This window comes from Erinaceus europaeus, chromosome 5 (assembly GCF_950295315.1).
Source record: "Erinaceus europaeus chromosome 5, mEriEur2.1, whole genome shotgun sequence".
Lineage (NCBI taxonomy): Eukaryota > Metazoa > Chordata > Mammalia > Eulipotyphla > Erinaceidae > Erinaceus > Erinaceus europaeus.
In genome coordinates, this window is record NC_080166.1 from 21,768,054 (window position 1) to 21,792,674 (window position 24,621).

Consider the following 24,621-nt stretch of genomic DNA (forward strand, 5'->3'; position numbering starts at 1 on the left):
CTTTCAAGCCACCAAGTTGCAGATGCTACCATGACACCAACCTGCCTTCCCTGGACAAACAGCCTAAAAATTGTGTCCTAGAACCCAATCTGCTCAGAGCCCTATCCCACTATGGGAGAGAGGGGTGGATCAACCTTTCAGTGCCCATGTACAGCTGAGAAGCAATTATAGAAGCCAGTCCTTCCACCTTCTGCTCCCCATAAAGATCATTGGTCCATATTCCCAGAGGGATATAGAATACGGAAGCTTTCAATGGAGGGGATGGGATATGGAACTCTGGTGGTGGGAATTATCTCTCTCTTATCCCACAATCTTGTCAATAATTATTAAATCACTAATAAAAAATAGTCAGATGCTACCATGATGCCAACCTGACTTCCTTGGGCAGATGATCCCACCATGTGTCCTGGAGCCTCGCCTTCCCAGAGCCCTGCCCTACTAGGGAAAGAGAGAGACATGCTGGGAGTATAGGTCGACTTGCCAATGTCCATGTTCAGTGGAGAAGCAATTAAGAAGCCAGACCTTCCACCTTTTGTACCCCACAATGATCCTGGGTCCATACTCCCAGAGGGTAAAAGAATAGGGAAGTTATCAAGGGAGAGTACTGGCTCTGGAGCTCTGGTGGTAGACAATGTGTAGAAATGTGCTCCTCTTATCCTATGGTCTTGTCAATATTTCCATTTTATAGATAATTTTTTTTTAAATAGTAAATGTTTACTTGAGTTTTAATGATATAATCTCAAAGAAGTCTGAGGAGTTTAAAAGATCTTAACTCTGCTCATAAGCTAAGCTAACCTCTTTGGGGGTTTATAAATGGCGGCATATTATGACACTCGTAGGAGTGATGGGTGATGGCTCACATGCATGAAGCTCACATCCTACCATACAGAAGGGCCAGGGTTCCAGACTCTAGTCTCTGCATGTGGGTGTATGTATGTGTGTGTTTGGGGGGATGAGGTAGGGAGTAGGGGGGGTGAAAAGTGGTGGAGCAGTGCTATATCTGATTCTCCTTCTGTTTCCTCTTCCTTTTCTCTCTATTTCTTACCCCCCCTTCCTCCCTCACTCCCTTCCTCTATAAAAAAGAATGAAAAAGGAGAATAGTGAAGCTGGGTAGGCACCAATCCCAGCAATAACCCTGGTGGCAAAACAAAAGAAACCCACAAAGGCAGCACTACTCAAAACTTAGCAGACAGCATGACTTGCATTCATGTTCACCTCCATTCTCCTTGTGATCCCCCAAGTGTCACAGAGACCATGAGAAACAACTACTGCACATGCTTATACATAGAGGACACCCAACTCAGAAAGTCCTAATCTTTTAAAGCTAACTCCTTGTGGGGAAAGGGCCACTGTCTGGGAAATCCAGGCCATTACCTCCATGAGAGTCTGAGAGGGCTGACTCCGGGTCCCCTCCCCACAGGAGGGGCAGTAGGCAGGTCCCCAATCAACACCATGGTCTTAAGATGGATGGACTTTTCCAGACCAGGAACTTTCTTGCACATACTTCGTTATTTTTTAACAAAGGCCATAAGTTAGTACATATGGCCAATTAAAACCCACTGCAAATACTCTGGTTTTGCTTAGCTACTCCCTTCCCCCCTGCCCTGGGGTGCTCATGGTTCACCTTTAGAGAGGAGCCTGCCTATGCATGGTGAGCTCATGACCAGACCTTATGTGGTAACTTCCCAGTAATGAACAAACACCTGATAGGTCAAGACTTAGCCCTGTATTGTGTGTGCGGCTTAATAATTACCTTAACCTTTTCCTAAGCCTTGAGTATATCTGCTTGCTTGTACACTCAATAAATGAGATGTCTCCCTGAAGCTCTCTCACAGTGGTGGTTTACTCCACATGCTCACCCTCTTCAGCAGTGTCCCCAGGACCCCCAGAGTGGTCCATCTCCTGCCTTCTCTGCAGCTGTCGGCCAATGAACAGAGGAGAACCGGCTCCCACACTCCTAACAGACAGAATCTGTTTTTCCAGAATAGAAGAATCATCTTTATTTTTTCTGAACAGGGAAAAAAAAACAAAACACTCCTTTCACACACCTGAAGGAAGAGCCGCTCTCAATGACCAATGATTCTCTCTTTATTACATTCCTAGTCTACAGTTTAGACAAGGAAGTACGGAAGTCAAAGTTTCTCATTCAGAAAATGTGTAGAAGCCAAATGCAAAGAATTGTCTCCTCAAACATGTTTCAAGTAGCATGTTAAACTGTTCACATTCCATAACTCTGTTGGCCCTTGGAAGATTCTATGTGGTCATATTTAGTCTAGTGTTCAGTTGATATAAGAGCATAAGCAATCCAACAGTATCACAGGTTATACAATTGTAGAGCCTTGCATTGAACTCAGTAAGTCTCCAACTACTGACTGACACTAAAGTCTCAATTACCACTCTGTATCACCTTTTTAAATATATAAATACTTTAGCAATAACATCACCAGAAAATATTGCCTTTTTCTCATAGATCTAATATTCTTAAGTAGTAAAAAAGTCTGTAAGAAAAACTGTTGTTATATATATATATGTATGTATATGTGTGTGTGTGTGTATATATATATATATATACTTTTAGTAAAATCATGTTTTGATGAAAGTCACTGCAGAGCTTTCTATTACAGGAATGCAATTTTGTCAAGACTGTGTATAAAAAAGTTCTTGGGGGAAATAGGAATCTGATATGGCTGAGAAAGTGCTTGAGAAATTGAGTTTGGGTTTATTCCTGGAATGCTGAACAACTGACATGATGCACACACATATTTATTGAGCTTGTAAATGTGTTGCAAGTCTCTACTCTGTCTTTGACCCAGGAGATGACACGTCTTTTCCAGTGTCTGCTTTATTGTGAGTCTGAGCTCTTAAACAGGCAATCTGACCACAAAGCCTGCCAGAGATTTCATTTCCATTAATTCTTTTCTATGTATTGTGTTGATGCGAGATAAATCTATTTGTTTATACACCTTGCTCTCTGAGCACGCAGAGCTCCTAAAAACACAGCATGTCAGGCCCAATGTGACATGATTTATTGCCATAGAGAGCTCCAGCAGTTCACAAACACTGGAGGTGGACACAAGCTTCTCTAGGGTACCTACAAAGAACCCCTGTGGCTCCCCATGCCTGCAATCCAAAGACTCTTACAATGAATTAAACTGCACTCAGATATGCAAAACAATTAGTACTGAAATAGAATTTGACTGGATATGTCACTTACCATTCTGTGGTGTCTTTTTTTTTTTTTTCAACATTAGAAACTAGTGATATCAATAAAATGGATGTTTACAAACACTTAGAACAGAACCCAGAGTATATAAAATTCATGTAAGGGTTTGGTAAACAGAACAAAAGGTAGGGATCCCAGACAAGAGCAAGGGTGTTTCCTTTTGCAATTGAAAAACATCATGTAAATTTTACAAACAAAATGAACTATTTTCTCTAAAATTGTGTAGAATTTTGTATGTAGTATACTTATACCCAGATAGACTAGACTTATATACCACCAATAAAATGCTTTTAAGGAAAGAAAGAACGAATGGTTAAAAATAGCAACAAAAGTGAGCAGAATAGTGAGAAGAGACATGGAGCTGGGGTTGGGGAGATAAGAGCTTAAAGATGGTACTGCAATTAATCATTTGTCATTTGAACGCAAACCTTGAGCCTCAGAAATGGTTAATAGTTGTCTATGGGGTGTCAGGCTCTGCTAAACCCTTTCTGCATACTACCTAGTTCAACCCACACCACAGCCTTATATCTGGGCCTCTGTCTGCTTGCCACAGCTTAAGTACATTTAGTTACAGGCAATTCTAGAAACTGGTTTGAAAGAGACCTGCAGCCTTTCCAGTCTGCTATTTTTCATGCTTCAGTCTCAGAAGCCAGTGGTTTCTACCTTGTGTTCTTTAGTTGGAAGTAAGCATTCATAAAATTCCTTGGGAGGCCATCCAATACTATAAATACATTTTCTACTCAATGAGAGTCTCTAGTTCTGCCAAGTGAATGTCTGTGCATATATTCTATGGTCAAGAGAAAAGGAAGAGGATCACAATGGCCTATCACTGTGACACAAATCTCCCAGTTATCAGTCGCTGTTTTATCCTGTCAGCAGCACCAGACAACTCAAAATAAGTTCTTTTCATAAAACAATATCTACTCATTTAGGTTTAGGTCGGCACCTGACATCGCTCTTGACAGTAGCTAAACACGTTTTCCGTTTTACCTAAGTACAAATGGGGCTACTATACAGAGACACACAGGAATTAGGAAAGAGATTATCTCAAGATGCTGCATTAAATGTTTACTGTAGAAAATAGAGTCTAGTCATGATTCAACAAATCCTGCACTCTACCTTCTGAGCCAGCTCTCCAGAGTAGAGTGTGATGAGTATTATGTTCTAAAAGCAAGGAGTGTGCTACAAACTCAGAGTAGTGTTATGATTGTTATCTCAGTACTTGCTCCCACAATAACATGCTAGACCTCTTAGTATCAAGCAGGTCTGAACACTTTGCACGTACTGCCTTATCCTTTTATTTCTCTTCTTGTACACAAGTGACCCTTTCAGCTTTATGAGGCCTCTCTGAAGCTAACTACACGATCACTGTTGTCTCTGGCAGGACTGTGGAATGCGGATGCTTCTGTGGCTGATATAAGAGGACTTTTTTCCCTTCATTTTCACAGGATGGGAATTTTTTTTTATTTTTTAATACTGATATTTCCCACCCCCAATTTTTTTTTCCATTTTTGCCTTTCCTTGATTTCCTCTATTTTGTCTTTGATCTCTTCAGTGTATAGAAAAAGTATGCCTCTTTTTTCTTTCTCTACATTGTATTTTATAAAATAAATCCCATAGACAACTGATAATTCACACTGTGGCACAAAGATTTCTAGAGCTGGATATCATGGAAATATGGATTATTAAAGATGTGACTTTGAAAAAAAATAGTTTCTTGGCTTTATTCTCAACATCCACATTGGGAGTGATAAGATGTAACTGTTGAACTTCTTTTAAACTAAACTATCTAACATTTGTAAAAAGTTTTGGATACTGTCTGGCACATAATCTACCTCTTCTAGCTCAGTGTTAGTCTCTCTTCCTATCTTTAACTTTGTCATTTTCTTTATGAATTTGAAACTTATCTCCCATTTAAGTTTCCACTTGAACTACTATGTCTCATTGAGAAAGAGAAGAAAAGCCTAGCATGGATGTATTGATCCTGGGGACCCAAATGCAGTCCTTAGCACTACATGTGCCAGATTGATACTCCAGCTTCCCTCTTTCTATCTCATGAAATAAATCTAAAAATATATTTATCAGATTTAAAGGAGATTATGATTATCATGATTTACAAATAGAAGAAGCCCCACACGCTGCAGTTGAATAATATAAATTCAATTAGAGGGGGCCATGGGGTAGTTCAGTGGGTTAAGCGCACTTGGCAAAAAGTGCAAGGACCGGCGTAAGGATCCCAGTTCAAGCCACTGGCTCCCCACCTGCAGGGGAGTTGCTTCACAAGTGGTGAAGCAGGTCTGCAGGTGTCTACCTTTCTCTCCCCCTCTCTGTCTTACCCATCTCTCTCGATTTCTCTCTTGTCAAATCCAACAATGAATGACAACAACAACAATAATAACCACAGCAAGGCTACAAAAACAAGGGCAACAAAAGGGGATAAAAAATGGCCTCCAGGAGTAGTGGATTCATGGTGCAGGCACTGAGCCCCAGCGATAACCCTAGAAGCAAAAAAAAAAAAAAAAAAAAAAAAAAAGAAAGAAAGAAATTCAATTTTAAAAACATTATACAGATATACACAAAATGAACCTGGGTCCTTGCACACTGTAGTGTGTGCATTTAACCAGGTGTACCACCTCTTGTCCTGCTGATCAAGGTTTTTTTTTTAATATCCTAGAAAGTGACAGAGCTGAAATCTTTGCTGTAGTCAGGTTTAGTTTAACTATGTATTCAGATACTAAAATATCCAAATATATAAGAAGTATGAGTTGACACTAATGCATTAACATAAGATACAGTGGTAAAATCAGCAATAATACTAATTCATCATATTTAATAGTTATTTAAATATAAGTTAAACCTGTGAAGGGCAGATAACAGAATGGTTATGTGAAAGACCTTCATGCCTGAGCCTCTGAAGTCCTAGCATCACATTTAACCAGAACTGAATAATCATCTAGTAAAAAAAAAAATTAGAATACTTGTAGGTACTGATTAATAAATGTTTCTTTTTAAGTCAATCGCAGAATTATTCAATCAATTCATGTCTTTGCAATCACAACTAATTTTAATTTGGTTAAAATATTAGCACATCTATGAAAAGTCTATTTTAGAAATATATATATGTATTAAATATTTATTATTCTTTGATATCACACAGGAAAACTGAGAGGAACTAAGGCAGAGAGACACCCACAGCACTGTTCCACTGCACATGAAGTTCCTCCCTACAGGTGGGGACTCAGGGCTTGAACCCAAGTCCTTGTGCATGGTAATGTGTGTGCTCTGTCATGGGTACCCTAACCTACGCCTAATAAATGTATTCTTTATCTCAGTTTTACAAGTCTTACATAGAAAAGAGAGGGAAAAAAGTCTGACTCCTACTCTCAAATGAAAATTTACATTCCTCGGGAACTAACATACACTTTTAAAAGTGTAATAATTATTTTTCTTATAAATGATTGAAATAAGAATCTATATACTAGGACTGCTGATACTAATGACTTATTGATAAGTAGGCAGCTGTGAATACAGATACGAATTCCTTTATTTTTTCGGAGACATAACATTTTCAAGTAAAAAGTTTAAAGTTTAGAAGCTTCTCACTAGCGACTATACCCACACATTCTCCACTATTCTTTGTCTATTGAACAAGCAGTCATTGTTTGGAGACCTCTGAACAGAACAATGTCTCAGGATTGATTTAATATTTTTTTTATATTCTACTTTACAAGTACCTCTACTTAACCCCCTTTCCTGACACTTTAAAGGCTGATCTTTAAAGGCTAGGACTTGAGAAAGAACAGAAAGGGAAAACACAAGTGAAAATTGGTTTGAGTGTAGTGCACTGCACCAAAGCATAGGACTCTGGGGAGGGAGGCCACGTAGGGGTTGGACTGGAAGGGGGCGTTGGAGTCTTGGTGAACGATGGTAGTGGGCACCTGAGTTGGGAGTGAGAGTGTTTAACAGACATCTATCACTGGGAGATGAGTAATTCTATTCCTGTGTCAACAACTGTACTATAAATCTATACCCACCACCAATAATGTGACAATAAATAAAGTCTTAAAATATATCAACAAGAAAAATCTAAAGAATCCAGCAGAAAACTACTGGAAGTTATTAGGCAATATAGCAAGGTATCAGGCTACAAAATCAATGTACAAAAATCAGTGGCATTTCTTTATGCAAACACTAAATCTGAAGAAGAAGACATCCAGAAATCACTCCCCTTTACTGTTTCAGCAAAATCAATCAAATGCCTAGGAATAAAGTTGACCAAAGAAGTGAAAGACTTGTATACTGAAAACTGTGAGTCGCTACTCAAGGAAATAGAAACTGATACCAAGAAATGGAAAGACATCCCATGCTCATGGATTGGAAGAATAAATATCATCAAAATGAATGTTCTCCCCAGAGCCATATACAAATTTAATGCAATACCCATAAAAGTTCCACCAAGCTTCTTTAAAAGAATAGAACAAACACTACAATCATTTATCTGGAACCTGAAAACACCTAGAATTGCCAAAACCATCTTAAGGAAAAGAAACATAAATGGAAGCATCACACTCCCAGACCTTAAACTATATTATAAAGCCATCATCATCAAAACATCATGGTACTGGAACAAAAATAGGCACACAGACCAGTGGAACAGAATTGAAAGCCGAGAAATAAATCCCCATACCTATGGACATCTAATCTTTGATAAGGAGGCCCAAAGGATTAAATGAAAAAAGGAGGCTCTCTTCAATAAATGGTGCTGGGAAAACTGGGTTGTAACATGCAGAAGAATGAAATTGAACCACTTTATCTCACCAGAAACAAAAATCAACTCCAAATGGATCAAAGACCTAGATGTCATACCAGAAACAATCAAATACTTAGAGGAAAACATTGGTAAAACAGTTTCCCACCTACACCTCAAGGACATCTTTGATGAATCAAACCCAATTGCATGGAAGACTAAAGCAGAAACAAACCAATGGGACTACATCAAATTGAAAAGCTTCTGCACATCCATAGAAACTATTAAACAAAGAGACCCCTCACAGAATGGGAGAAGATCTTCACATGTCATACATCAGACAAGAAACTAATCACCAAAATATATAAAGAGCTCCGCAAACTTAGCACCAAAAAAGCAAATGACCCCCATCCAAAAATGGGCAGAGGATATGAACAAAACATTCACTACAGAGGAGATCCAAGAGGCTAACAAACATATGAAAAACTTCTCTAGGTCACTGATTGTCAGAGAAATGCAAATTAAGACAACACTAAGATACCACCTCACTCCTGTAAGAATGGCATACATCAAAAAGGACAGCAGCAACAAATTCTGGAGAGGTTGTGTGGACAGAGGAACCCTTTTACATTGCTGGTGGGAATGTAAATTTATACAGCCTCTGTGGAGAGCAGTCTGGAAAACTCTCAGAAGGCTAGACATGGACCTTCCATATAATCCAGTAATTCCTCTCCTGGGGTTATACTCCAAGGACTCCATAACACCAAACCAAAAAGATGTGTGTACTCCTATGTTCATAGCAGCACAATTCATAATAGCTAAAACCTGGAAGCAACCCAGGTGCCCAACAACAGATGAGTGGCTGAGAAAGCTGTGGTATATATACACAATGGAATACTATGCAGCTATCAAGAACAATGAACCCACCTTCTCTGACCCATCTTGGACAGAGCTAGAAGGAATTATGTTAAGTGAGCTAAGTCAGAAAGATAAAGATGAGTATGGGATGATCCCACTCATCAACAGAAGTTGACTAAGAAGATCTGAAAGGGAAACTAAAAGCAGGACCTGACCAAATTGTAAGTAGGGCACCAAAGTAAAAACCCTGTGGTGAGGGGTAGACATGCAGCTTCCTGGGCCAGTGGGGGGTGGAAGTGGGTGGGAGGGATGGGTCACAGTCTTTTGGTGGTTGGAATGGTGTTTATGTACACTCCTAGTAAAATGTAGTCATATAAATCACTAGTTAATTAATACGAGAGGGGGAAAATTAATTGTATGTCTCGAAGTTTTTCAAAACACAAGCTGAATCTTTTCAATATATAGGCTGTGTATTTGATATGCAGACTCTCTCAAAAGCCTAGACCAAGTAGATCAGAAGCAACCAATAGCACAGCTATATACAAGATACTGGGTACTGACTGTACAGCAAACCCTAACAAAAGGACTTTTCAAAGTTAACCCAATTACCAATAAATGTGATGATAACATTAACTATCGATTGTCTTTTTGAACCCTAAGACAGCAGGAACCTCACATCTCCACTATAGAGCCCCTACTTCCCACAGTCCTGGAACTCTTAGATAGGACCCACTTTCCCGTATGCTTCTCCCAATCCATATCAAATAATTTTGCATCTGCCGATCACAACCTAACCAACATAATGATTACCACCTCAACATGCTTCACTTCAGACTGTGTCCAGAGACTTCACGTGTGGAATGACAACCCTTCAGCTTCATTACTCGGGTGAGACCTTTCCTTTCATAGTATACTCTAATTCCATCTCAGGTGGTTCACTTTCTAACAAAGTCCCAAAACCTAGATATACACGAGTTTCTGTGAGAGAGAGCATATGTTCACACGTATCCATAGTATCCATAAACTACTGCAAAATATATACCTGAAATCAGAAGTACACTAGAGTTTGCAGTGAGTACCCCTCCTAACACTTCCTCTCCACTATTCCAACCTTCGGGTCCATGATTGCTCAACAATTTGTTTGGCTTCATATGTTAACTCTCTTTTCAGTCACCAGGTTCCAGATGCCACCAGGATGCTGGCCAGGCTTCCCTGGACTGAAGACCCCACCAATGTGTCCTGGAGCTCTGCTTCCCCAGAGACCCATCCTACTAGGGAAAGAGAGAGGCAGACTGGGAGTATGGACCGACCAGTCAACACCTATGTTCAGCAGGGAAGCAATTACAGAAGCCAGACCTTCTACCTTCTGCAACCCACAATGACCCTGGGTCCATGCTTCCAGAGGGATAGAGAATGGGAAAGCTATCAGGGGAGGGGATGGGATATGGATATTGTGTTGTGGGAATTATGTGGAGTTGTACCCCTCCTACCCTATGGTTTTGTTAATTAATCCTTTCTTAAATAAAAAAGAAAAAAAAAGAAACGGTAAAAAATTTTTTTAATTAAAAAAATTAAAAAATATATCAACAAAAAGAAGACCATGATCTAAGAACTTTCCTTATGACTGCCCAGGAAACTAAAAGCATTCCATTGTGTAGCTACATTGAGCTACTAAAGAGGAAGGTTGTTTAAAATTCTTGTCTTCACACACCAAATCCAGTACTTCTCGTGAAAGTCACTCTCTCTGCATATAAGACTCCTTTACATGTTATTAGGAAATGGGAATAAAAGTTCATATTTTAAAAATGTTTAAACATGTCCACTGGCATGCTTCAGGCTTCACTGTCTGTACAAATACATTAGGGAGTTATCTGCTTGTGAGTTTTCTCTTATCGCCTGTTAGGAAGTAAAGACTAGTTCATGAGTACTTCAAAACATTTAGAGAAGGTGGAACTTGACCCTCGTAATGTTTGTGCCAACTCTGGAAAGAAACATGCAGAGCTAAGCATCGGAAGCTCTGAATACTATTATATAAATCTCGGATGGCAGCACGTTAGGCACACGCCACGCTGAGCGCTGCGACCTGTGTAAGGGTCCCGGTTGGACCCCCTGGCTCCCCACCTGCAGGGGGGTCTCTTCATAAGCCAGTGAAGCAGATTTGCAGGTGCCTTTCTTTCTCTCCCTCTTTCTATCTTCCTCTCCTCTCTCAACTTCTCTCTGTCCTATCCAACAGCAATAATAGCACTACCAATAACAAGGGCAACAAAAATGGGGAAAATGGCCTTCAAGAACAGTGGATTTCTTTGTATTGCAGGCACTGAGCCCCAGTGATAACCCTGGAGACAAAAAAAAAAATAGGGAAATAAATAAATAAATCTCTGACTTCTCTCATTTCACCTTGCGAAGAACACCAAAACAGTCCCACATATGAACCTGAACCAAATTCTAATGTCTCTTAAATCACTTATCCACCTGTTCCTTTTTTGTATTCATCACAATCACTTTGATTCTACTACTATTCACTTCTGTCCTGTTTACTAGATGTTAACAGTGGGGCATTGAAATATTCCATGCTCCCTAAATTATACCTATCCAAATTTTGTTTGTTTGTTTTTTATCACCACCAGGGTAATTGCTGGGACTCTGTGCCTACATTCAGAATCCAATGTTCCCGTTGGCCACTTCTTTCTTTTTTTTATTAGTGACTTAATATTGATATACAAAATTATCAGATAACAGGTATATAATTCCACACTGCTTTCACCACCCAAGTTCTGTGTCCCTTTCCTTTCCATTGGAAACTGCAGTAGTTCTCCCAAGGACACACACATGGGTTGACTGTTCTCTTTCTCCCTCTCTCTCCCTCTCAATGTCTCTCCCTCTCCTCCCTCTCTCTCTTTCTCTCTCCATATATATATATAATATAATATAATATAATATAATATATATATCCATTTTTCCTATGGCCTACCTTCTCTCCCTTTCTAAGTCATACCTACACATTGCTACTTCAGCATGTCCTTCCTTTTTCCCTCTTCTCTCATCAAGTCCTGTGGAATTGGAGTTCAGAGCCCTCTGGTCATCATCCCCTAAAACTTATCAGTTACTCAGTGTGGATGGAAGTGAAAAACCTGAGTTAAAAAAAAAAAGAAAAAAGAGTTTTCCTCTGCCAATGTCTTCTTATAAATATTTTATGGTTTCTGGTCTAACACCAAGGCAGTTAATGTTGGGTACCTGTCACAAGACACTAATGTCTTTTTGTTATTAGATTTCTCATCTCCCAAGGTAAGCATCTACAAAACATTCTCACCTCCAACTTAGGTTTGCTTCTACCACAATGCACTAGGACACTGCCCCCCCTGACCACCCCTTCAGACAGACTCCTTTGCTTTGATGCAATACATTGAGCTCATTCCAAGTGCCACTTTTTGTTTTGACTTCATGTCCTTGTTTAAGTTTTAACCCTTGAGTGAGATCATTCGGTGTGCATCCTTCTTTTGGGCTTATGTCTCTTATCATTTTACTGGCAAGTAGAAAAACAACTTTAATAACTGGTTATTAAAGTTTAATCACTTTAATCACTGAAATCAAGACACTTTCAAGTAAAGTGCATTTGAAATGAACTTTTCTTTTTTTTAAGATTTTATTTATTTATTAATGAGAAAGATAAGAGGAGAAAGAAAGACCTAGACATCACTCTGGCACATGTTCTGCTAGGGATCGAACTCAACACCTCATGCTTGAGAGTCCAAAGCTTTATCACTGTGCCACCTCCCGGACCACAAAATGAACTTTTCTAAAACAATCCACATGCTAACTAACATCTCTTGTTCCCTACTTTAGATGTATCCATAGGAAATAGTTCATTGTGGGCAGCAGATTTTCCAGCATGACTCTAAATATGATTCACAAAGCAAATATGTTTGCTATATATTAAATTTTAAAAAGTTACCTTTCTTAAATTTCTCAGTAAACAAGTAAGCCACTTTGCACATTTTTAACAATTTAATTTGTGTAAGTACATCCCTTTTCTCAGATTATATCCCGGATTTATTTATCTTGAGAGCTGATTCTACCTCATCAACATTAAAGAAAAAATGCAAAACTTAAAAATTATAGATAGATAGATATACACTGAAAATGAAGATAATTTAACATAATCTATGCCTTACTTATAACCATGTATTTATTAATTATGGATTAAACCATGGTGCTGGAAAAGTAACTTTCTGAAAATAGAAATACTGTGTTGAGGCAAGCAAAGGTTAGCTTCTCAAGAGAGAAGCTAAGAATTAATTTCTCAAGCTGAATAAAAAGAACAAAGTTAGAGAGAACCTTCCCTCTCCCCTTCCCAGATGGGAATTTTTGCTAAAAGTAGGCAACTTGGCCTTGGCCAGCTACCAGTGAAGCCTCTATCCCACTGCTAGAAGGGTCTCACAGCAAACCCCCTTAAGCAAGACAAAGCTGTACTTTTCTTCATAAAGAAAATAATAATAATAGTAACCAGTTAAGCTTGTTGCTATGAGTTACTATGGGAAAGTTGAGAACTATACAAGGACAAGAGTCATGGTCCTCAGTACCCAGAATTTCCTGGACAGGAGTGTGCCTGGGTCTTCCAGCATAATAAATGCTCCTTCCTGTTTGAAAGCCTCCATGTGTTTCATCTCACTGCCTGAGAATCCTACAACACTATGACCCAGCAATACCACTTCTGGCACATATCTGTAAGATGCAAGAACACTAATTCAAAGAAGATATGCACACCTTCATGTTCATAGCTGTATAATTCACAGGAGCCACAGAATGAAAGTGACCCAAATGCCCACAGATTAAAAGAGAGAAAGAGTGAATTAAAGAGAGAGAGGAAGAAAGGAAGAAAGAGGGAGAGAGAAATGAAAAGAAAAGGAGGGTGGGGTTATAGCATAACAGTTATGCAAAGAGACTTTCATGCCTGAGGCTCTTCAATCCTCCACACCACCAGAAACCAGAGTTGAGCAGTGCTCTCGTAAAAAAAAAGAAAGAAAGAAAGAAAAGGAAAGGAAAGAAAGTGCAAGGAAGAGAAAAGAAAGGAAAGGAAAGAAAAAGAGAAGAAAAAAAAGGAATGAATGAAAGGGTAGCTAAACTGTATCACTGCATGGGGAGGGCAAGAAGAAATTCAGTAGTGGGTACCCTGTGGAATGATCACCCTGCCATTTTGTTATCTTGTAAGCTATGATTAAATCATTAATAAAAATGTAAAATAAACAAATATACAAGAAGAAAAAAAGAGAAAAGTTTCACTTTAAGCTTTGGATACTATTCTTTTTAGTGATCACCTTAACTCACTAAATTTAGGACTCATAAAATAAAATCTTATAATACCTCAACATTTATTTGTATTTGTATGTACAATGGAATACATTCTACCCTGATAAAGAAGATTTTATTCATCTTCAATTGGCTATTTTTTATTTTTATGAGAAAGTAAGTAAAATTAAAAAATTATTTAGCAACTCCAATGCTCAAAATTTTTACAGCTGTATAGACCAATCAATAAAAAGCATAACTCCCATGTCTCTGACAAATCTGAGTGATTTTGCAAGAAGCCTTGAAAGTTCCTAGTATTTTTATTTGTACTTATCAGCCTGATGCTTTTATATGCTTACTACAATAGTAATTTAGTTTTACCTTTACTTTAGAACAATTTAGCAAGGAAACCTAATCACAAAAAGACATTAGTATCTTGTGACAGCAAGCCAGCATTAAATATCTGTGTTTTGATTTAATACACTCCACTGAGTCCAAGTTCCACTCCCACCCCCTGCCTTGTGTCCTTGTATCTTAAGTAACTAGCTCCTTTTAATATGTTTTTATTAGCTATTTATTTATCTCTCTATCGGGTATCCTTCAGGAGCACTGACTATGAGAGTAGCTCTCTATCTGACTTACTAATAATGAGTACCTTCGCCAAAGTCTTTTCTTCAAGCACTGATTCATTTCCTTCTTCTAATTATCAATGTCTAGTTTGTATTGTTTACCAGCCTATATTTCCCCCATGTAAGTTTCAAGATCCAGAACGTGGCACTATATTTGCCTTGTTGACATCTAAATTGTTAATACCGGTAGTTAGGGTTTGATATTGTCTCCTCACGATGTTGTCCCACCTAATAAAAAGGTACGTGCAAAATATTCAGAAAGCACAAATTATACATTTATTACAAAAGGACATATATTACACAAAACACTGAGAAGGGACTGAACACACGGAGTGATTTCACTGCTTACGATTTGATCGTATGTTGCGAACCATCTTCTCTTTAAAATGTTTAAGGATGTCCTCAACTATCCAGCCTAACTTCTTTATTATTTACTTTTTTTTTTTTTTTTTTTCCAGAGCACTATTCAACTCTGGCTTCTGGTGGCACTGGAACTGGAGATTTGAATCTGGGACGACAGTGGCTCAGGTAATGAGCTATTTTGCATAACCATTCTGCTTTCTCCCCAGCTCTCCTAACTCCTTTACTGCATAAATGAAGAAAGAAGGTGAGTCCCTGACATATTTGCCTAGCAATACATCTCTAGCTCACTGAGGAAGTGACTCATGTAACTATCCCATCTTCCCTAGTGCACCCAATTCACTGCACACAACTGTGTCTCTTCCATGTCAACTCCTGGAGTTTCAAGCAACTGTAGAGACGGCAGTAGTATCTCAGTCAAGGTATGAAAATATCCGGGCAAGTGAATTTCAAATAGAAAATAAGACAGAGAAAATGTGTGAAGAAGTAAGTTAAATGTGAGGTCAATGTTACTAAGATCTGTGTGAAAGGTAGAGTTACTTTGCAGAAGTAATAACATTTTAGCAGGCTACAGACCTCCCTCTTCTTTTTAAAATAAGCATTTTCAGACTTCAGTGAGGTGGTTTTCTCTAAATTGAATCATGTATACCTTCTTAGTAGATCTATATTCTTGTATCTTGGTAAGCTAAAGCAATCATACAATACAATACTTCAAGATTTAACCCCTGAAAATAACTGCAATCTTCTCCTCCTCTTCCTCCTTCTCCTCCTTTTCTGTTAGTTTACTGTCCATGTGGGTATTAGTTGAACTGGATGCCAGCACAATGAATCCACCAGGGTGGACGCCCTCCCCTCACCCCACCTTTCTTTACTTCTTCCATTGATAGAAACACAGAGGAATGGAGATTATAGAGAGAAAAAAGAGAAACACATAAGGCACTGTTGCATGGCTTTTGAACGTTATCCCCAATCCCCTCAGATGAGAACCATGGGCTTGAACCTGGGGCCTTTGATATGGCAATGGGTGTGCTCTGCCAAATACACCAAAAGGCCCCAATTATAATCCACTTTGGTGAAGTGACTCTGGTTATGAATTTATGTATGAATGAAATACCTGTCTTTCATCAGGGAAGTTACATTTCCATAAATTACTACTAAAGAAACTACTAAAGAACATATTCTAACATTCTCCAGAAAGGAACTTGAATTTCTGACATTCTTCATCGTGTCACTAATATTTTCCTGAAACAAGTCAACTCTCAGTTTGAGTTTTATTCAAATAGATCCAACAATCCTAGCAGGCATTACCTTTTTTGCCTTATTTTGAACCCCACCTCCTGCCCCCTTTCCAACGAGGTTTGCTAGAGATATAATAAGGCATTAAACTTTGACAAAGAGACAAAGCAAAATTTGAGCAGGAAATAGTGATCAATGCCAGAGGAGGGCCAGATTGTGGTACAAGCAGCACAGAGCACAGGCTGCCCTGTCCTAGGACCCGGATTCACAATGCATGTCCCCACCTACGGAGGGAGGGGAAGCTTCACAAATGGTGCAACAGTGCCGCAAGTGTTCCTCTCTCTCTTTCCCTTTCTATCATCCCTTTTTTCTCAACTTCTCCTTCACTCTATAAAAAAAAAAAAAAGTAAATAAGTACAAAAGACCAAAGAGTCATGCTTCAAATCTTAAATTCACAGTCAATATTAAAAAAAAAAAATCCCTAATCTTCCTGGACCAAAAAGTGGTCTAGTAGACAGGACACTGGACTCTCAAGCATGAGATAGTGAGTTTGATTCCCAACATTGCATGTTTGCCCTTTTTCTGTAGCCAGTCAACAGCGTCAGGTTGAGCCTGATGTAAAGTTTCAAGACCTCCTTTGAATCTGGAGAGGTGGCAGTCGTTGACTATGTGGGTCATAGTCTGTCTGGAGCCGCAGGGGCAGTTCGGGTCATCTCTGGCTCCCCAGCGATGGAACAAAGCGGCACACCGGCCATGGCCTGTTCGATAGCGATTGAGGAGGGCCCAATCATAACGTGCTAGGTCAAAGCCGGGTTGACGCTTGCAGGGGTCTGTGATGAGGTGTTTGTTCTTTACCTCAGCTGACTGCCAACTCTGTTTCCAAGAGTCTCGAACAGAGAAGTTCAGTGTAGGTGTAGGGGACCAGATTGGGTGACGAGACGTCAAGCGTTGGACAGGGTGGGCGAAGATAACCGCGTATATTGGCAGGTCCGGTAGAGCGTAGACATGGGAAATGAACTTAGATGATGCCGCAACTCTTTTTTTTTCTTTATTTTTCTTTTATTATTATTATTATCTTTATTTATTTATTGGATAGAGACAGTCAGAAACCAAGAAGGAATGGTGAGATAGAGAGGGAGAGAGACAGAAAGATGCCTGTATACCTGTTTTTACCACTCATGAAGCTTTCCCCCCTGCAGGTGGGGACTGGAGGCTTGAACCCAGGTCCTTGTGCATTATAACATGTGCATGCAGCCAGGTTTACCAGCACCCAGCCCCCCCTCTTTCTCTCTCTCTGCTTCTCTCTCTCTTATTACTTAATATATGAATAATTTTTATTACAAAAAAAAAAAGAAAGAAAGAAATGTCAAAACCAAGAAGGGAATCAAGGCAGCAACTGAGCTGGGCTTCTGTATAAGTACCGCGCACTCCCCATTGCACCACTGGAGCTCTGATCTGGACTTCTTCCCTCTCAGGGAAACGGTTCTGGGCTATTGCAAATCCAAGATTGGTAAATAAGTCATAAATGGCAAGACTAACTCTGATATACTGCGTTCTAAGTGACCTTCAAGTTTCATGGTAGCATGGTGCCTCTTTAATTAAGCTGAGTTTCTGATAATTGAGAGTTCATAAAAAGATGGTTTTAAAAACACAGACAATAATACAACAATTTAGTGTATTCCTATCAACAAACGCATAGGAATGGAAATAACTTGTATCCTTCATTTTCCAGCCAGAGGTGTAAAACTCAGAGAGGTTAAAAGCTTTGACAAGGTGGTCCGGGAGGTGGCGCAGTGGCTAAGGCTTTGGACTCTCAAGCATGAGGTCCTCAGTTCAATCCCCGGCAGCACATGTGGCATAGTGATGTCTGGTTCTTTCTCTCTCTCCTTTCTCATTAATAAATAAATAAAAACTTTAGAAATTAAAAAAAAAAAACTTTGACAAGAACATACAGTTGCTATGTGGTGAAGTTAGAATGCAAATGTTGTCTCGAATTCAAACGCCATTTTCACTCCACTCTACCACATCAATCTAAGTAATTCAGTTCTCAGAGTGAATTGGAAGGAAACATGAAACTAAATGTAATATTTCAAGGAGATATAGAATGATTTCAAACTTATGAATCCCAAGATAGAGCTCAGATTGTAAATAACCAATCTTGTCAAGATATGAAAGCCATTCCCAGCTCTAAACCAAGATGTGCTTTAAATGTCAGATTTGAATAGCAGTCCTCTGACCCATCATCTGTCACAAATTCTAAGATCTCATTTTGGGGAAAATGAAAACAAACAAGTTAACCCTTTTCTGTGTAAGTACCGCGCGCTAACCGTTTGCGCCACTGGAGCTCCAAGTTAACCCTTTTCTTATAGGAATATGAGATTTTTATTATATTGTGTTCTGCAAATGCTATGAATCATTAAGCATCAGGAACCAAAAGTTCCAGTAAATACTACAAAAAGCATCTTCATTTCCTGGTGACTGGTCCTTTAGGGCATTAGGATGCTGATTGTAATTAAATATTAATATAAAAGATAGGAAAATAATGATTCAAATCTTTGTCTTACAGAAAAAAATATCCAGAGTCACGGGACTTGAGGAAGTCATATTGCGTATTTATTCACAGGACAAAATTCTACAGCTAAGTAGATATAAATCAAATTATTTTAAGAGACAGTGTATATCAGCAATGAACAGTACTTTCATGTGTTCATTTAATAGTCAAACATTCCAGATAACACTATCATAAAAATCAGGATGACTAAGGCGGCTAATCAAATTATAAGTCAGTATCATTTCGTTTTTATTTTACTATCTAATTGAGTTGAAAAAGTGAAGACAGAAGCACTTTTTGACATGTTTTCATTTTATACTTGAATGTATTTCTTTTTTTATATATTTATTTATTTTCCTTTTTGTTGCCCTTGTTTTTTATTATTGTTGTAGTTACTGTTGTTATTGATGTCATCATTGTTGGATAGGACAGAGAGAAATGGACAGAGGAGGGGAAGACAGAGAGGGGGAGAGAAAGACAGACTCCTGCAGACTGGCTTCACTGCCTGTGAAGCGACTCCCCTGAAGGTGGGGAGCCTGAGGCTCGAACCAGGATCCTTAGTCAGTCCATGAGCTTAGAGCCACCTGCGCTTAACCCGCTGCGCTACTGCCCGATTCCCCAATTGAATGTATTTCTTACAATCCCCCCCCCAAATGATTGTTCTAACCTTCTACCAAGCAACAGAGTTTTCAACAACACATTTGTTAACAAGCTTTTGCTTGGTTGTTACTTTTTTTTTTTTTAACCTAGATGTCTAAGCTTTCTATCTTCCTTCTACCCAGACATAAGAAAAAATAAAGACTCACATGTTTATCCTTAAGGTAGGACTGGGTAAAACACTTTTCTTTAATATGATGCCTTACCTATATGTGATAGCCTCTCTCTTGGGCCCTTTTGTTCATTTCTTTTTTATAATTAGGTTGAGTCAGGGAAAGAAAGAAAGAAAGAAAAAAAGAAAGAAAGAAAGAAAGAAAGAAAGAAAGGGACAGTAGCGCCATTCCACCATCCATGGAGTTATTAACCTTCTGCCAGGGTTCTCCCAGGAAGTGCCCTGACTTGAACCCAGGGCATCCTAACACTTTGCCAGATGCACTCTTTCCTGTATGAATTATCTGTTCGCAGAATTATATTGCTTCAGTGTAGTACAAAATATAAAATCCTGAGGACTTAAAACATACACATACTTTAATAAATATGGGAGATTCATGGTTTCTAATCCTAAAATGTTGATTTTGTTGCTAACTGCTTAATCTGCCTGATTTATAGGCATACATAAATCTTCAAAGTCTTTTAGTGTTATGCGTACCTACAGAATGTATTGTACTGTATTATTATTCTTTTTTTGATTTAGTAGTTATTTCTTTGTTTACTGATAGAGAAATAGAAAGACATAAGTACAGGGGAGACCAGAGAACTGCTCGGCTCTGGATTTTGGATGGTGGAGACTGAATCTGAGATCTCAGAAATCAGGCATGAAAGTCTTTTTGCAGATCCATTACGCTGTCTCCCTAGCACCACACTGTACTTTGTGGTGGTAGCCTCTATCCATAAACTTCAATTTTCTGTCCTTTGACTATTTCGTGCAATAGTTTTGATGATAATTAGCTGTCTGACCAAACAACGGTTGTCTATTTCGCTGGTATGTGAGGTAACCTGGATACACACATGCTCTATTTCATTCTTCAGCACACTTCCAGTTGCCCAAATTAGATGGATTAGATGGTGCAGCTTCAAGTTTTTCTCCTCTGCTATTCTAAATCCAAATGAATGCCCTTAATATAATCCAAAAGACAGCTTTAAAATAACTCAGAAATTTACAGTGACAAGGAGCTGACTGGAAACATCATGAAAACAATGATGAAAGAATTTTCTTTCTTTTTTTTTTTTTTTCTTTACTGTGAATCCTGGCTTGTCCTCTAAAGACCTTCAACAATAAAATAAGCAGAACCTGCCTCTTTGACCAGTTTACTAAGGAAAGAAAAGTCTCAACAATACCCAAGCGAAGGTGTGTGTATATTGGGGGAGGGGAGAGTGGCATACTAGATGAAGTTCAAGAATCCTGGTTGGAGCTTCACCTGCAGGGAATTTGCTTCACAAGTGGTTGACAGGTTTGCAGGTGTTTGTCTTTCTCCCTCTCTATCTTCACACTTCCTCTCAATTTCAATTTCTCTCTGTCCTATCAAAAAAAATAAAAAAGTAAAAAATGGCCACCAGAAATAGTGGCTTCATAGTGCAGACACCGAGCCCCAGCAATAACGCTGGAGGCAAATATATATCATCTCCAAGCAGTGGTAACCCACCCCCTTTTCACATCCAAGGCGGGGTGGACTGGTGTTTTTCACAGAAGAACAAGTTGCTAATAGCACTGGGTCTCTAGCTAGTGGTCTGAGTGGTAGTAGCACTGGGTCTCTAGCTAGTGGTCTGATAGACGCACACCAATGTCTTCCAGTTTTCCTATCATGAAAGTAAGGAACCAAGCATGCTGATGTTTCCCATATTATTTTCCTCCACTTGCAGGAGATAGGTCAGAACTACACTGTGTAACCCAGCAGACAGCACCATTAGAGGTCAAGCCAGAGACTGTAGCAGATAGATGAAGCCAATAAGAAAGCACTGCAAGGATTTGGACAATTCAATTGCAACCATACTTCACAATAAAGAGCCAGAAGATATATTACACCGAGCCCAGAAGCAGGTCACTGCTGAGAAAGAAGATCTGAATGAGGGACCGGGTGGGGGTCCACCTGGTTGAGCACAGGTTGCAACATGAGAGGACCCAGGTTTGAGACACCGGTCCCCACCTGCAGAGGGAAAGCTTTGTGAGTGGTGAAGCAGTGTTGCAGGTAGGGTCTCTTTGTCTTCCTCTCTTTCTATCACCACCTCCCCTCTCAATTTCTGGCTACCTCTACCAATTAAATAAATAAATAAATAAATAAATAAATAAATAAAAATTCTAAAAAAATCAAAAAATAAAATATCTTAATGTAATTAAGTTTCCTAATACAATATCCAAAAGGCCTCTGATAAAATCGAAAATTTCTTGCTTTATCAGGAATGAAGGTATTCACAGTATGGCAATTACAAGCGACCAGTCAAACAAAACTGAGAAGTAGGCTAGTTTTAGCTCATGTGGAGAGTGTGTTCATTGCAGGGCACAGATCCAGGCTGGAGTCCTCTCTCCAGTGCCTTGGTGTCTTTTTCTCTTTATCTCTGAAAGAAGTAAGCTCAGAACTGTGAAGCACCGACAAAAACAGATAATGCTCACATGAATAAGATACTGTAATTAACTGAGAAGAATTTTTAAAAATAATTCACCATCGAAAGCTCTCAATAATTGGGGACAGGTGGTGCATACTGGTTGAGCACACGTACACTCAGGAGCAAAGACAGAAGTTCAAGCCCCACATCCTCACCTGAATGGTGGAAGCATTGATTCAGGTATCTCTCTTGCTCTCTGTCTCCCCATTTCCTCTTTTTTTAAAATATATTTTTAATATTTATTTATTCTTTTTTTTTTTTGCCCTTGTTTTATTGTTGTAGTCGTTGTTGGATAGGACAGAGAGAAATGGAGAGAGGAGGGGAAGACATGGGTGGAAATAGAGAGAGACCTGCAGACCTGCTTCACTGCCTGTGAAGCGACTCCCCTACAGGTGGGGCTCCCCACTTCCTCTTGACTTATCTTGGCCTCTATCCAATAAGTAAATAAATAAGTAAAATTATCCTTTAAAAATTCTCTCTCAAGGGGCCGGGCAGTGGCACAGCTGCTTAAACACACAAACTACCATACTCAAAGACCCAGGTTTGAGCCCCTGCTTCCCACCTGAAGGAGGGGATGCACCATGGGCCCTAGAGCAGGTCTGCAGGTGTCTTTCTTTCTCCCTCTCTATCTCCTCCTCCTCTCTCAATCTCTCTGTTCTGTCAAATGAAACAAGGAAAAAAAAAAAAAAAGGCTGCGGTGGTGGATTATTTTAGAGAGGACATCGAACCCCAGCGATAACCCTGGTGGCAATAAAAACAAACAAACAAACAAAAAATATATCTTTCAACAATCACCTGTGATTTCTCCTGAAACAAGTAAAATGAGAGAAAAATTCAAGTGTCAGAGGGTCGCTCATCTTGTGGGTTCCTGCCTTATGACCACCGGGCCCCCGAAATCAGATCTTTAACCTACGTGAGCTGCTATTTGTGTTTAGTGTAAGTAAGGGGAGCTGTTTCATTCTTTTTTAATATGACTGTTCAGTATACCCAGAATTATTTATCAAAGAGCCCTTTCCCCATTCTTATAGTTCTTTGTAGCAAGTTGTTGATGATATGTACATGGCTTTATTTCTGTACTCTTTACTCTGTCCCATTGATAGTTGTGCCTGTATTTACTCCTGGTACCTATCCTTTTATATCTTTATACATTAATGCTCATTTACTTAAAAAAATTATTATCCTTATTTATTTATTGGATAGTCCAGGTGTTATTGTGCTTTTTTGTTTGTTTGTTTATTTTTGTTTTTCCAGCAAGGTTTTCACTGAAGCTTGGTGCCTGCATAGCTCCTGGTGTCATTTTTGCCCCCACCCCCCTTTTTTTTTTCTCTTTTTTTTGCTTTGAAGAAAATAGAGAGGGAGAGAGACAGAAAGACACCTGCAGTACTTGCTTCACTGTGAAACTTTTCTCTTGCAAGTGCCTGCCAACCCCCCCCACCCCGCCAGGGTTGTTTGTTTGTTTCTTTGTTTTTTACAAGAGAACATTTTGATGAAAACTGGTCAGTGGGTATGTAATGATCGACAGGGCTAAACAGATACATAGAGTTGTACTAGAAATTTAAAACCGATGTGAAGTAAATGTTACACTTGATCATCATCTTATCCATCTTCTTCCTTCAAAAAAAAAAAAAATCCTTAGTGTATTTTTCTGCTTCTTCTATTACATCTTAATTTCATCTCCTCCTTTAGTTAATTCACCAACCCAGCTGGGTTGTAATTCAAAAGCTGCATCCTCAACTTCCTCATATGTGATATAAAATAGTTTTCAAATTCCGTATCAACATAAGAATAGGTCATTTTTTTTTCACCTGAAAGGTCTTTGCAGTTTGCCTGGCTTTGCCAATGGCTCTGCCCCACCTGATGGGTCAGTCATGTAGAGCTGTGCACCATTCTTTCAGCTGTAAAATCCTTACAAGGAACTTCATCCAGTCAAAAGATCTAATAGCACCGGACAGCATATATGCATGAGTATATATGGCCACTCTTGTCTGCAGGAGATCTTAGCGGGATGTGATAGCCCAAGTTCAATCTAAAGTTGGAAGCTTCATCTCTTGCATCCCTGGGCAACATATTGGAGTGTTACAACTCTAGGGTAAATCCTAGTACTGTGGTCTCTCTCTATCTCTCTCCCTCTCTCTCCTTCTCCCTCCCTCCCTCCCTCCCTCCATCTCTGTTGCTTTACCAGAACACTACTCAACTCTACCTTATAGTGGTGGAGGGGACTGAACCTGGCTGCGACTTCAGGGACACAGGCAAGAGTTTTTTTTTTTTTTTTTGCATAACCATTATGCTACCTACCCCTGCCCTATCTGTCCTTTTTCCACATCACTCCTCTCTCTCTCTCTCTCTCTCTCTCTCTACCTTTTCATAAAAGTAAACCTGAAGCAGTGAAATCACACAGGCTTCAGTGTTAAAAAAATAATGACAAATATATATTTTTTAACGACAAACGGAAAATCCAAAGTTGAAAACAATC

General features: G+C 39.2%; 1 protein-coding gene and 1 pseudogene across 1 annotated transcript in view; both read right to left on the reverse strand.

Annotated features, from left to right (window-relative positions):
• The window catches only part of CDH18 (cadherin 18), a 550,225-nt gene that overhangs the window by 481,867 nt on the left and 43,737 nt on the right, over positions 1-24,621 (reverse strand).
• On the reverse strand, positions 23,727-24,215 carry LOC132538753 (proteasome subunit alpha type-3-like; annotated as a pseudogene).